This window comes from Amphiprion ocellaris, chromosome 19 (assembly GCF_022539595.1).
Source record: "Amphiprion ocellaris isolate individual 3 ecotype Okinawa chromosome 19, ASM2253959v1, whole genome shotgun sequence".
Taxonomy (NCBI): Eukaryota; Metazoa; Chordata; class Actinopteri; family Pomacentridae; genus Amphiprion; species Amphiprion ocellaris.
The window spans coordinates 32,444,992-32,457,790 of record NC_072784.1 but is presented as its reverse complement, the minus strand read 5'-3'; the positions used below and the strand labels follow the sequence as shown (position 1 = coordinate 32,457,790).

The following is a 12,799-nucleotide window of genomic DNA, read 5'->3' as shown; positions in this document are numbered from 1 at the left end:
CCTCTGAGCCGCTGGATATAGAAGCAGCAGCTCCGGGAACGATGCGCCTCCCCCCGGTGACGACTCAGAGCACCTCCCCACCCCCCTCAGAGTGTGTGTGTGTGTGTGTGTGTGTGTGTGTGTGTGTGTGTGTGTGTGTGTGTGTGTGTGTGTGTGTGTGTGTGTGTGTGTGTGTGTGTGCGTGTGTGTGTATGTGTGTGTCCATTCAGAGATTGGAGCTGTGATCGATATTGATTATCAGTGATTAAAGGTGATTGGAGCTGTGGAGGCTCTGGGAAAGGAAGGATGCTGGTGGAGAGATGTGGTTCTCTGATTGGAATCAAAGGAAGAGGAGGTTAGGAAGTTAATTTCTAATCACTCAGGATGCTTTTTGCTTTGATTAAATTTGGACAAAAAGGAAAAAAGCGTAAAAGGATGGAGAGATGACTCATGATGTCTCAGGATTTATGAAAGTTTATTTATGAAATTATAGTTATGTGTTCTGTCCCAACATTTATCAGCACAAACATCTAATTCTCAGGATGATGACCAGCTCGTGTCCAGGTCTGTGTGTGGGCAGAGCACTGGGACTCAGGAAGCCTCTACTTACCTGCAGGTTCACCACCGACTGGTCTGGGCTTGTTGGAGGAGCTGCAGGTTGCTCTGCTGGGAGGTCTGGGAGGTCTGGGAGGAGAGCCGAAGGGCCTGATAAAGGAGACATACCTCCAGACACACATTAGCAGCCACAGGTCAGCTAGCCAGGTGGTCTGCTCCACCTCGTCCACTGAGCTGGAGGCAGCCTGAGGGTGAAGCCGTGCACGGAGGAAGCACGGCAGCAGATGGTGGAGTAATTAATGCAGCTATTTTAATAGCCCCATGAAGTTCATGTCAGGATGGTACCAGCTGTAAAATGACTCCAATATTTCTATAAAACATTTCTTTCTGCTGAAGTCATTCATCTGACTTGTCTCCGCCAAGGAATGGTGGAGTTTTGTGACCATCGGCGTTGGTCTGTCTGTCTGTCTGTCTGTCTGTTACCAACATTACTATAAAACAGACCAACGGATTTGGATGAAATTTTCAGTGAAGGTCAGAAATGACTCAAGGACCAAGTGTTTATATTTTGGCAGTGATGCGGCTTATAGTCCAGATCCACAGATTTGTTAAAAATTTCTGTATCATTGTCAGATAGCGGCACAGCGTCACTGTAACCATGACAACAAGCAAACGCTAGCTGCCTGCTGACGATCACATGATTGTGATCCTACTATAAATCCACCGCTGAGGACTTATCAGGACTTATCTGTCAGAAATGATACAAGGAACAACTGATTAAATTGTGGGGGTGTTTCTGAGTCCGAGACAAAAACCAACAAAAGTGACACACAACATGACAAAAAATTAGACAAATGGCATGAAACAAGACAAAAAGACACAAAATTATACAAGCATGGTGCAAAACACAAAAAAGATTACACAAATAACACAATTGGGACAAAAATGACACAAATGAGACAGAAAACCACAAAAGCACAACACAAAATGACAACAAAATTAAACAAAAAACACAAAACAAGACAAAAAAATCCCAAAAACGACTGACACAAAACAACAAAAGCAAGACAGAAAATGACCAAAAAATTAGACAAATGACACGAAACAATCAAAAAAAATTACAAAAACGAGACACAAAATGACAAAAGTGAGACACAAAATTAAAACGAGACACAAAACAACCAAAGCAAAACACAAAATGGCAAAAAATGAGACAACATAAACAAGACAAAAAGATCACAAAAATGATAAAAGCAAGACACAAAACAATAAAAGCTAGACACAAAATAACAAAAGCGAGATACAAAACAACTAAAGCGAGACAGAAAATGACAAAAAAAATGAGACAAAAAAAGACAAAAAAGTCCAATAAACTCATAAAGAAAAAGCTGCATTTCTGACACATGGGGAATGAGCAGCCTTGGAGGAGGACTTCGCTCTCTGAGGCTTTTCTAGTTAAGCTCTGTTCTGATCGTTCCTCAGTGGACTAAGAGGACTCAGACCAGGCTGGTTCTTCATGACTCCTGACTGGTCCTTGTTGTCATGGTTACAGGTCAGCCTCCCGGGACTCCTACTCTGGACTGACTCATGCTGGATGAAGGTTTGGCGTCATGGTGGGAGGAAGTGAAGGAGTGAGTAAAAGGAGAAACTAGCAGGTGAGGATGAAGCAGCCTGTTGTTCACTTTAATGGATCCTTTGTGCTCAGAGGAAGATGAATGTAGAGAAAAACAATCTGAACATGAGTCAGAAAAGTGTGATTGCAGGATGAAGTTAAAGGAATCTTTAGGAAGACGAGAGAACAGAATTGCTGGAGTTTTTATTTTAATATTTTTGAGGAGAATAGAAAATGAAAGCAGCGAGGCCAGGACTCCTTCTCTGTGTTTTCCTTCGTTTCTGCAGGAGCTGTTAGGCAACATGTTTACTGGCAACTGAGGCCTGTGTACCTAACAACATTAACCCCATTAAATGATTTTATAGATGCTGCTGCACAGTAAATCCAGCCATAAAGACGCTGCGGAGAGGACGCTCTGAGTGAGGTGATGACTCCCGTCCTGCCCCGGGCCTCGCATGGTTCCCAGAGAGCAGCAGAGGAAGAAGGGGGGAATCTGTAAAGAATGTGGTGGATATGAGCTGAAGTGAGCCTCAGTCTGGATGAACTGTCCATCTGAGTCATCTGTTTCCATGGCAGGAAGGAGTGTTCATCCGTCTGCTCCTGACCTTATTATTATATTTTTATTTGTCAGGCTGGGACAGGAAGGTAAACTGTAGTTGAGTCATTTCAGATCTGCTTTATGGTCAGAATAAAACAATAAATATGAAGATTCAGGGAGCAGAAATCAAGTCATCTGTCTGTCTGTCTGTCTGTCCTTCCGTCCGTCCATCCGTCCATCTATCTATCTATCTATCTATCTATCTATCTATCTATCTGTCTGTCTGTCTGTCTGTCTGTCTGTCTGTCTGTCTGTCTGTCTGTCTGTCTGTCTGTCTGTCTGTCTGTCTGTCTATCTATCTATCTATCTATCTATCTATCTATCTATCTATCTATCTATCTATCCATCATCCATCCATCCATCCATCCATCCATCCATCCATCCATCCGTCCATCCATCCGTCTTCCCCGCTGCCATCAACCTGATAAACAGCTGAGTCATTCCTCCACACCTGTACAGTATAAATATACTGTTAAATGTAAGAACTGGTAACGGAAACATGATGTAATATTTATAACAAGTAACATGATGATTTTTGCATTTATTTCATGTCAAAAATGCAGTTTGTAGTGGTGAAAATGATGTACTAACAAACACATGCTTTAATATTTATGACAGCTAGAACCGCAATTTTTGCATCATTCTATAATATTAATTGCCATAAATGCACATATTAAATGATAAATACACCAGCTGCTGTGCTGATGATGGAAACATGCTGTAATATTTCTAACAGGTCACACAAACTTTATTTTATAAATATTTTCATGTAAATTTTCAAGTAAAACAAATATTTTTTTAAAGGTTACAACTTATTTTTTTTTATAGTAAAATATGGAATGAAGCACATTTTAAAATTGTAAAATCAACAGTATCAACACATTTCCTTACTGTAAATGAAGAAAATGTTTTACTGTAATTTTATGGCAACGTTCTGGCGACCACAGCTTCCAGAATTTTACCGTAAATTTTTATTTTATTTGTTTACAGTGCAACACAAAGCCCCTGCGTCTCAGTCCTCTAAGTGTTAGAACTTTATCATCCATAACTTAATCTCAACTTGATCCCAGTGAACTGAACTGTGACCCTCAACGAAAGCAGAGAATCTCACACTTCAACGTGCTGCTGGACCATAAAAAGATAGCAGAGTCCACAATAGAAACTCGGCACTGATAGCTGCATATTTGTGAGACTTGCAGCGGCTTTATTTGCCTTCCAGTGGAAATTATTACGAGCTCTCCACTGGGCATCCCCACGCTGTGACGCCTCATCGTGCCAGCAGCCGGGTGGATGACAGAGCGGATTGCCCTGCGACAGAGAAACAAACACACATCTGAAGCTGGTGTCTCCCTCGGTGCCACCCAACCATATCAGCGAGGCATGAGTCACGACACAAGGTCCTCTGTGGAGCAAAGATCTCCTCCCTCCTCCTCAGGGCACCACCAGGCCTCGCTAACTGAAGCTCATCAGGGTCTGTGATGACAAAGCTGAGGCCATTAGTGGGCTGCGTCTTGATGTTTTTAGTGTTGAGCTGTGTGTTATTTGACACCAGCTCTTGTAATACACCCGCTAGGAACATTTATGGTCGGGTTACTCACACACACTCACAGGCCAAGTGGTTCAGGTGAAATTTCCCAGGAGCAAAGGTGCATTTCAGAGGCTGGTAGCAATATAGATTGGACTTGGAAATTATCCAGAGCAGAGTGCATAACCAGGGCAACCTCTGTTCACGTAAACAAGCAGCAGCACGGTGCACAAATTTACACTCCAACGTTTTACTCCAACGCACTCTCCTGCTGCGTGTTCAGCTGAACGTTAGGCAGCGGAGGGAGGCAAAGTACAGCCGCCTCACTTACAGCTACACGCAGCTGCTCTTTTATAGGGACCATTACTGGCAGCCATTTACAAGACTTCATCTCTCCGACATGCACAGCATCCTGAATGAAGAGCTCTGTTGCCCCAGCACCCCGCCGCTCACTCCTCCTTTAAGCTCTGTAGCTGTGCAGGCGTTCAACATCCAGCCGCTCCTTCACAAGTCACACCTGCACGCTACGGTCCAGTCCACCTCAGCCATCACAAATAAGAGCAGAACATAACATAAGAGCACAAAGCTGGTGGTACGAGGAACACACGGCAAGCCTCCAGCTGCAACACATTAACATTACAGCAGCACAGCTCAGCGGTTCAGGCATCCTCTCTGTGTGATCTCCAGATCCATCAAACCGCCGTCTGCTCTGTCAGAACTCTGCCTTGACTTTTTCACTCTGTCCTCCACCATGAAAGTCATCCTTAGAGAGCAGAAATAGGTGCTCAGAGTGAAAGTGAAGTGATACAGAGGAGAGAAAATACTGGGAACACCCTGGAAGAAACCTGAAAGTCTGTTTGTGGTCAAAGATGGGTCCACATGTCAGGAAAGGAAATCAGATTCAGAGGCAGAAACAGGCAGGTAGCTCAGGTACACATCTCTCAAACACTCACACCTACAGCCATAGGTTGGACAAATGACATTTATATTGCATTATACTGGTTAGAAACGCCAAATGAAGGATTATGATGCTTAAAATGCTTAGAAAGTAAAGCAAAATGTAAAAGTCCAGGGAATGTGTCCAGTCAAACTTGTCCAGCAGCAGTGACTCACCTGTATGGAAGGGTTAGGGTTCCCAGCTTGGAGAAGAGAGTTTAGTGAATTCAGAAGTGGCTGAGTCTCATTTAGTGCCTCTGAGGTGTAGGCGTCAAGCAAATATATAAAAAATTATATTATAGGAATACTTTGAAAACATCATATTTCATCATATTTCAATGGAGGGAAAAACAAACTGGATATTTACGTTGATATGGACTGGATAATGTGTTAGGAATGAAAAGATGCCACATCGCTTGATGGAAATGAAAATGATCAACCTACAGAGGGCTGAATTCAAGACAAAAGTCAAAGTGAAGAACTGATGGTGCAGGCTGGTCCATCTTTCTGAAATTCCTTGGCAGCAACTCAGAATGGTACCCAGTAGTTGGTGTTTCCTCCATGTGCTTGTATGCAGCCTCATGATGTCGGGGCTCTGAATGAGACGATGGATGGTGTCTTGAGGTATCTCCTCCTAGATCTGGACCAGGGCATCACTGAGCTCCTGGACAGTCTGAGGAGCAACCTGGTGGTGTTGGATGGACCAAAACATAATGTTCCAAAGGTGTTCTATTGGATTCAGGTCAGGTGAGCGTGGGGGCCAGTTAATGGTATCACTTCCTTCATCCTCCAGGAACTGCCTGCATACTCTTACCACATGAGGACAGGCATTGTCGTGTACCAGGAGGAATCCAGGACCACTGCACCAGTGTAGAGTCTGACAGTGGGTCCAAGGATTTCATCCTGATACCTAATGGCAGTCAGAGTGCTGCTGTCCAGCCTGTAGAGGTCTGTGTGTCCCTCCATGGACATGTCTCCCAGACCATCACTGACTCATCACCAAACCGGTCATGCTGAACAATACTACAGGCAGCAGAACGATCTGCACAGCTTCTCCAGACCCTTTCATGTCTGTCACATGTGCTCATGATGAACCTGCTCTCATCTGTGAAAAGCACAGAGCACCAGTTCATTTCATGAACACCAAAGCAGCTGAAACTGACTAAAAACCACCTCTTTTACTTACTTGACCAGATCAGTAACCCAGAAGTTTAACTGTCTTGATGCAATACTTAGATTAAAAAGTGTTCCTTTAATTTTTTTGAGCAGTGTATATATATATATATATATATATATATATATATATGTGTGTGTGTGTGTGTGTGTGTGTGTGTGTGTGTGTGTGTGTGTACAAATATATTTTAGATTTTAGGGTCAGGGTTAGGATTTTAACTTTATTGCTTGGCGCTGTTGCACGTCCATTTTGATCTCTGTTGCGTTTTGTCATGAAGCTCTCTGTTATATTGTTCTATTGTCTGGTTCATGCTGTTTGTCAGTAACTCAATATTGGTTTGTTGTTATTTGAGGACAGGTCTCTCTTCAGAAAGAGACCCGTGTCCCAGTGAAATTACCTGTATAAATAAAGGTGAAATAAATGAAATAGACTGTATATCTGGGAACACTCACACACCTGCACTCCCTCATGCACTTTCACCAGTTTCCTCCAATGGACAGACAGACATGAAGCAATGTGGGCACAAGTCCCTACATGCAGCTCCCCGTTTCCCCTGTCCCAGCTCATTTTCCCCTTAAAACACTGCCTCTTTATTCTCTATGAATGAAAAAAAAAACACTCTCTCTTTCTGCACACACACACTCCCTCAGAAAACAGGGGACTTCCAGCCACTAAGACATAGCAGCGTAATTGCCGGTGCTCTGTTGTCTATCAAGACCTGACCTTTTCAACATGTGTGTGCCGTGTTGGGAGCGGTGGGAACTGGCGAGGACGAAGACAGGGGTCTCCCCAGCTCTGTGGTGGTCTGACCCAATCTCCCCCCTGCCTTCTCCCCTCCAACTCCCCCAAAACTCCAGGAACTCCCACCGTGTCCCATGTTGTGTGAGGAGGGAAGGGGAGGACGGGGCTAACCCGCAAACATCAAAGGTGGGACAGGACAATGTGGAAAGGACGGTGGGAGACAGAGCTGCCCTGTCTCACTGCGATCCCAGGGGACGGAGGAAAATCCAAGGTCTAGGAGCAGAGCCCAGACATTATGGTGGCACAAATGTAAACTCTCTGCTGGTGCCAGTGGGAAAATCGCAGACTGGTATTGCCTTACATGCATTTGGCCCTGAAATAAGGACATTAAAGAATGAAACATATACAGGAACATACTCATAATAAACATATGAGAATTTACAGGATAACATGCCAGGATCAAGTGGAAAGAAACAGTTTTAACATGCAGAGAAAAGTCATCCAAACAAATACGAAGAAACGGATATGGAGAGTGAAAAAGTAGATTTGTGTTTCATGGGAGAGCCTTATCTAAAATCCACCCATTATCTTCACCGCTCAGTCCTCATTAGGATCACTGGAGTCTATCCCAGCTGACTGAGGGTGAAGGTTCACCTGGACAGGTAACAGTCTATCACAGGTTCACCTGGACAGGTAACAGTCTATCATAGATTCACCTGGACAGGTGAATCTATCACAGGGCTACACATAGAGACAAACATTCACACTCACATTCACACCTACAGACAGTTTAGAATCACCAGTTAACCTCAGCATGTTTCTGGACTGTGGGAAGAAGCTGGAGAACCTGGAGAACCCAGCAGGAGAACATGGAGACTCCATGCAGAATGATCCCAGGAAGGCCGGGACACGAACCGGGGATCTTCTAGCTGCAAGGCGACAGTGCTAACCACTGATCCACTGTACAGCCCCCTTATCTAAAATCTAATAAAGAAAAACATATTTGAAGCTAATGGGTGGATCTCAAGTCCTCTTTATGTCGCTACATGACAGACAAGCTCAGCTCTTGGAGGGACACACAAAGCTGTCCTCAGAGATGTATTAGGAGACCATAAGCCCATAATTACTCCAATTGGGATGTCAGATGGAGCTTTCACTTCACCCTTCCTTCCCCTGTCTTTCTCGAGCCCACAGGCAGTCGCACTCATGGAGCAGGGACCTAGAAATGAGGGCACTGGTGGAGGTTGTGATGGTGGTGGTGATGTGTGGGATTAAGCAGGGATTTGTTTGCTTGACTTGAGTGACATCAGCGAGAGATGAAGAGGAAAGAAGAGGACTTGGATGGAAGTAGGAGGAGAGAGGGTGTTAGAACAGAGAGGGTTTAGAGAAAAAGATTCCAACAAAGGAAAACCCCGGATTAGAGGATGATTCAGACCAGTTAGAGAATCCACTTTTGTGCTCCTTACTCGGCCACTTGATGCTTTAGCAGTGCTCTGAATTTTCCTCAACACAGTGCAATTCCTATAGCAACCACACCTAAGTGAGCCATGAAAGCGGTTTACCTCCAGGAGAGAAGCCCTGCCCGCTTTATAGGCCGCACTGTGAAGCTGTTTCGCACGCATCGTGGTAACGATTAACAGTGGTTAATGTAAGCCCCCTACCCTAAAGAGCTCCCAGTTAGCTGCTCTGGAAGCAGCACTATAGCTGCTTTCAAAAATAATTACAGCAGGTCTTTGGCTCTTTTATTGTTGTTATTATTAGAGGCCGTAAAAGCAGAACCAGCTCCAGTCCAGCTCTGGGATGCTTGTCAGCAAGTGGGAGAAAGAGAAGGAAAAAATGAGAAGACAGGACAGAGTTAGTGGGACCCCCCTCCTTTCCACTTCTGCTGGCATTCCTGCCTTTATTAGATAGAACTGACACAGAATGACACAATGGGAGTTGTTAGCATGAATCTACAACCGTGTGCATGTGTGGGTACTTTGCGGTTTAATGCAGGATCTAGAACTCCAATAAGAAAAATAACATTTTTTGGTCCTGAGCCTTTGATGACAGAACATACTGTCATTATGGTACACAGACCAGAACCATAATAACGCCTCTCCTTCCTCTGCCTCCTCTTTCTTCTCTCCTAGGACTTAAGATGAAGTGTGAAAATCCTGAGGCAGACGGAGATCACAACAAACTGATTATCAACAGGAAGTGGCTCCATTATGAGCTTAAAGACAGGAGAGAGGGCTCTCTGGTTACAGCTTTAACTCAAATCCACACATTCCTGCAGGGTTTAGGGAGAGCCGGGTCCCCCTGAGCCGGTTCCTGCAGGGTTTAGGGAGAGCCGGGTCCCCCTGAGCTGGTTCCTGCAGGGTTCTAGGGAGAGCCGGGTCCCCCTGAGCCGGGTCCTGCAGGGTTTAGGGAGGCCCAGGCCACCCTCACTCTGCCCTGGGGTGCTGCTCGGGGTTGGGCTGGAGGTAGAGGGGATTCTGGGTGCTTGAGGACAGTCGTGGGTGTTTAGGGTGGTCTTACATTCAACAGACACTTGACAGCCGTTGTGTTGGGCCTCTGCTCACCTGCAGTGGGAGGTTGTGTGGTGATGGATGAAGCAAAGTTTCTGGGATGTAGACAAAGTGAAGGAACTGACACGATTTGTTAGTTCCTGGAGAGGATGCCAAGTTTTTTCATACATCCAACAATGCAGATATACAGCGTTCAGTCCGACTGAGAGCATCACGCTGCAGAAGCTGAAGACTGATTTAGAAACACGAGACGCTTCCAGTGCAGGAATCTGAAGCATCTGGAGCAAATCATCATCTAAAATGTCTCAGAGCCAAAGTTCTATTAGCATTGTCTCAGTGGGCTTTTGAGACAATTTTCTAAACAGTCCAATGGGGACTTTTTGCTCATTGCATTCCTTCATCTCACTAATGTGAGTAGAAGAGTGTTCGACTACTTTTATGATCTGCACTCAAACCGCTAACGATTCCTCTGAGAGCAGGAGATGCTGAAAAAAGGAACAATTGAGACGATTGCTGAGCTGCCTCCCCGGGGAGCGAAGTCAGAGCTGAAGAGAAGGATTGTTGGGTTGGGATCAATGTGGGCAGCAGATTGCAGAGTCATGTGCATGATGGAATATCTTGCCCAGAAAAATGCTACCGACTTGCTTTTTCTTTTTTCCTCGAGCATGCAGAATGTCGGGAGAACATTTCAGTCTTTTGTTTGTTTTTTCTACACATCGTTTGGAGGCGAGTCACACGAGGTTCCGTTTGCTGGGAAGAGCTTTGAAACTGAGGCCAAGACGGAGGCGAGCCGGGGAGGCCGGGCTCAGTGTTGGTACATGTATACATGTGAATTATTTACTTGTCGTCCAGCAGGAAATGAGGAACGATAACAAGCTTGGGAAAGAAAAGCAGAAAAACAAACAGATGGTATCTCATCTCCGCCTTCATTTCTTTCTTTCTTTTCTCTCTCTTTTCTTTTATTGAGTCTTATGTTTCCTACTGGAGGACATCATTTCACAGTCAGTCATTTATTACTCTGGACTCATGGCTGCTGCTTCTACTGGAATATTTGGTTGCTATGTTGACTTTAACACCTGCAAACAATGTTTACAGGTGTTGGAACTCACTATCTAAGTAGAAAGTTGTATAAAACCTTTCATGGCTGCTGGAAAAACACCACACAGTCCGATAGATTTCTTTCATTTATCCAGGTTCAGTTGGGGCTAAAGAATCAGAAAATGAAAACAGTCTGGCGGTGAAATGAAGCGACTTTAGCAGACTTCTCCACTTGGACCATGTGGCTCCACACTGCAGTACCTGAACCTTTTTTTTTGGCCTTTTTGTCTTTTACAGTGCACAGTGGGGGAAAGACCTGCAGTAAATGACTATGGGTCGGATTTGAACTGCTGCGTTGGGCCTATAGAAGCTGTTTATGGGTCACCCTACAAGGGCGTCCCAGTACCTGAACTTTGACAGGAAACCTCAGACCAAACATCAGAGCTGCTCTGTGATGGACCAGTAGTGGCATGTATGAAGAATGTGTAATAAAAAGACCTCATCTGGTTCAGGTAAAGCAGTCTGGGTACTTTTTCAACTGTCCACTGGTAGTAGTGGTTCTATGCAGAGTCTGAACTCGTGTTTTACTGTAGCATCACCACCATGTCACCAAGCTGCTCCATCACCAGTTTTCACTGAGGCAGACCTTGTGATGATCTCCTGACCCAGTCTGTGGCTCTCCTTCTCCTCCTGACCTCTGCTCGACACCTCCTCTCATCCCTAACCTTTCAATCCCATCAGCTTCACCACTGCTCAGCCACCTGTGACCAGGCCTGGGCGCTGACCCCTGACCCCAGAGGGTCCCGATTAGAGCCGGGACTCAGAGCCGGGACCTGGACGGAGAGCTTCAACCCAACCAGCTGAACCTTGGTCTGGAGCAGTCAGGTCGCCACACCCAATATATCTGGACAGCTGCATATCAAAGGCTGCGGTCATTAGCCGGCGGTTGGGGGCTGATTTTTCCACCAGGGTGTGGGGATCATGGAGGAGAGAAAGCAGGAGACTCAATGGAGGTTGGCAGGCATTTTAATTAGCCTGAATTTCCCCAGTCAAGGGGGATGGAGTGGAGCAGCGATGGCGTCTCTGGGAACAGAGAGCAAGTGGAGAGGGCAGGAAACAAAAGAGAGAATCAGGCTGGGGGGGCAACACACCCAGCGGCTATATTCTCTGAGCCAGATCTAAATATGCAGCACCAAATAAAACGTCCTCCCAGGAGACCATGGGTTGCTGTGTCTGGTTATGGGATACAACAAATACACATGCAAACACGCACACGCCAGATTCTTCCCAGCATCTTATCTTGTAAAGTTTTGGCAATCGTCTTATAAAGCTGGGAATTCGGAGGGATGCGTTAAGAAGCCATCCTGTAGGAGGCAAAATGTTTCCGTGGAGGGATAAACTCTGTAACATTTACACTAGGTCAACTCTAACTCATTTAGAGCAACTTTAACTAATGTGGGGCAACTTTAATTCATACACACGACCGTTCAAAAGTTTAGGGTCACTTAGATATGTCCTTATTGTTGAAAGAAAAGCATTTTTTTAAAAAAAAATGAAGATAACATTAAATGAATGATAAATCCAGGGTAGACATTGGTAATGTGGTAAATGACTATTGTAGCTGGAAACAGCTGATTTTTAATGGAATATCTCCATAGGGGTACAGAGGAACATTTCCAGCAACCATCACTCCTGTGTTCTAATGCTACATTGTGTTAGCTAATGGTGTTGAAAGGCTCATTGATGATTAGAAAACCCTTGTGCAGTTATGTTAGCACATGGATAAAAGTGGGAGTTTTACTGGAAAACATGGAAATGTCTGGGTGACCCCAAACTTCTGAACGGTGGTGTAGATATATAGACTGTAGATTCAAGAATCTACAGTCTACTATCCTGAACTTTACCAAGAATCTACAGTCTACTGTCCTGAACTTCACCAAGAATGAATAAAAGTGGGCGTTCTCATGGAAAACATGGAGCTGTCTGGGTGACCCCAAACTTTTGAATGGTGGTGTAGGCCATTGGTTCTCTGTTCTGTCTTCATCCTGTCTTCACCATCCTCTCCTCCCCACAGATCCACTGAGTCTCGTGTTAGTTCGGACTTCACGTTGTGGGAGTAGCTGGGTCACAG

The 12,799-nt window shown here is 44.9% G+C and overlaps 1 long non-coding RNA gene across 1 annotated transcript; it reads left to right on the top strand.

The window, feature by feature from the left end:
• The first annotated feature begins 28 nt into the window (after nucleotides 1–28).
• LOC111562601 (uncharacterized) lies at nucleotides 29–3,452 on the top strand. Its single transcript, XR_008599821.1, has 3 exons — nucleotides 29–334; nucleotides 521–2,189; nucleotides 2,512–3,452. It is a non-coding gene; the product is annotated as an uncharacterized LOC111562601 (long non-coding RNA).
• The last annotated feature ends 9,347 nt before the right edge of the window (nucleotides 3,453–12,799 follow it).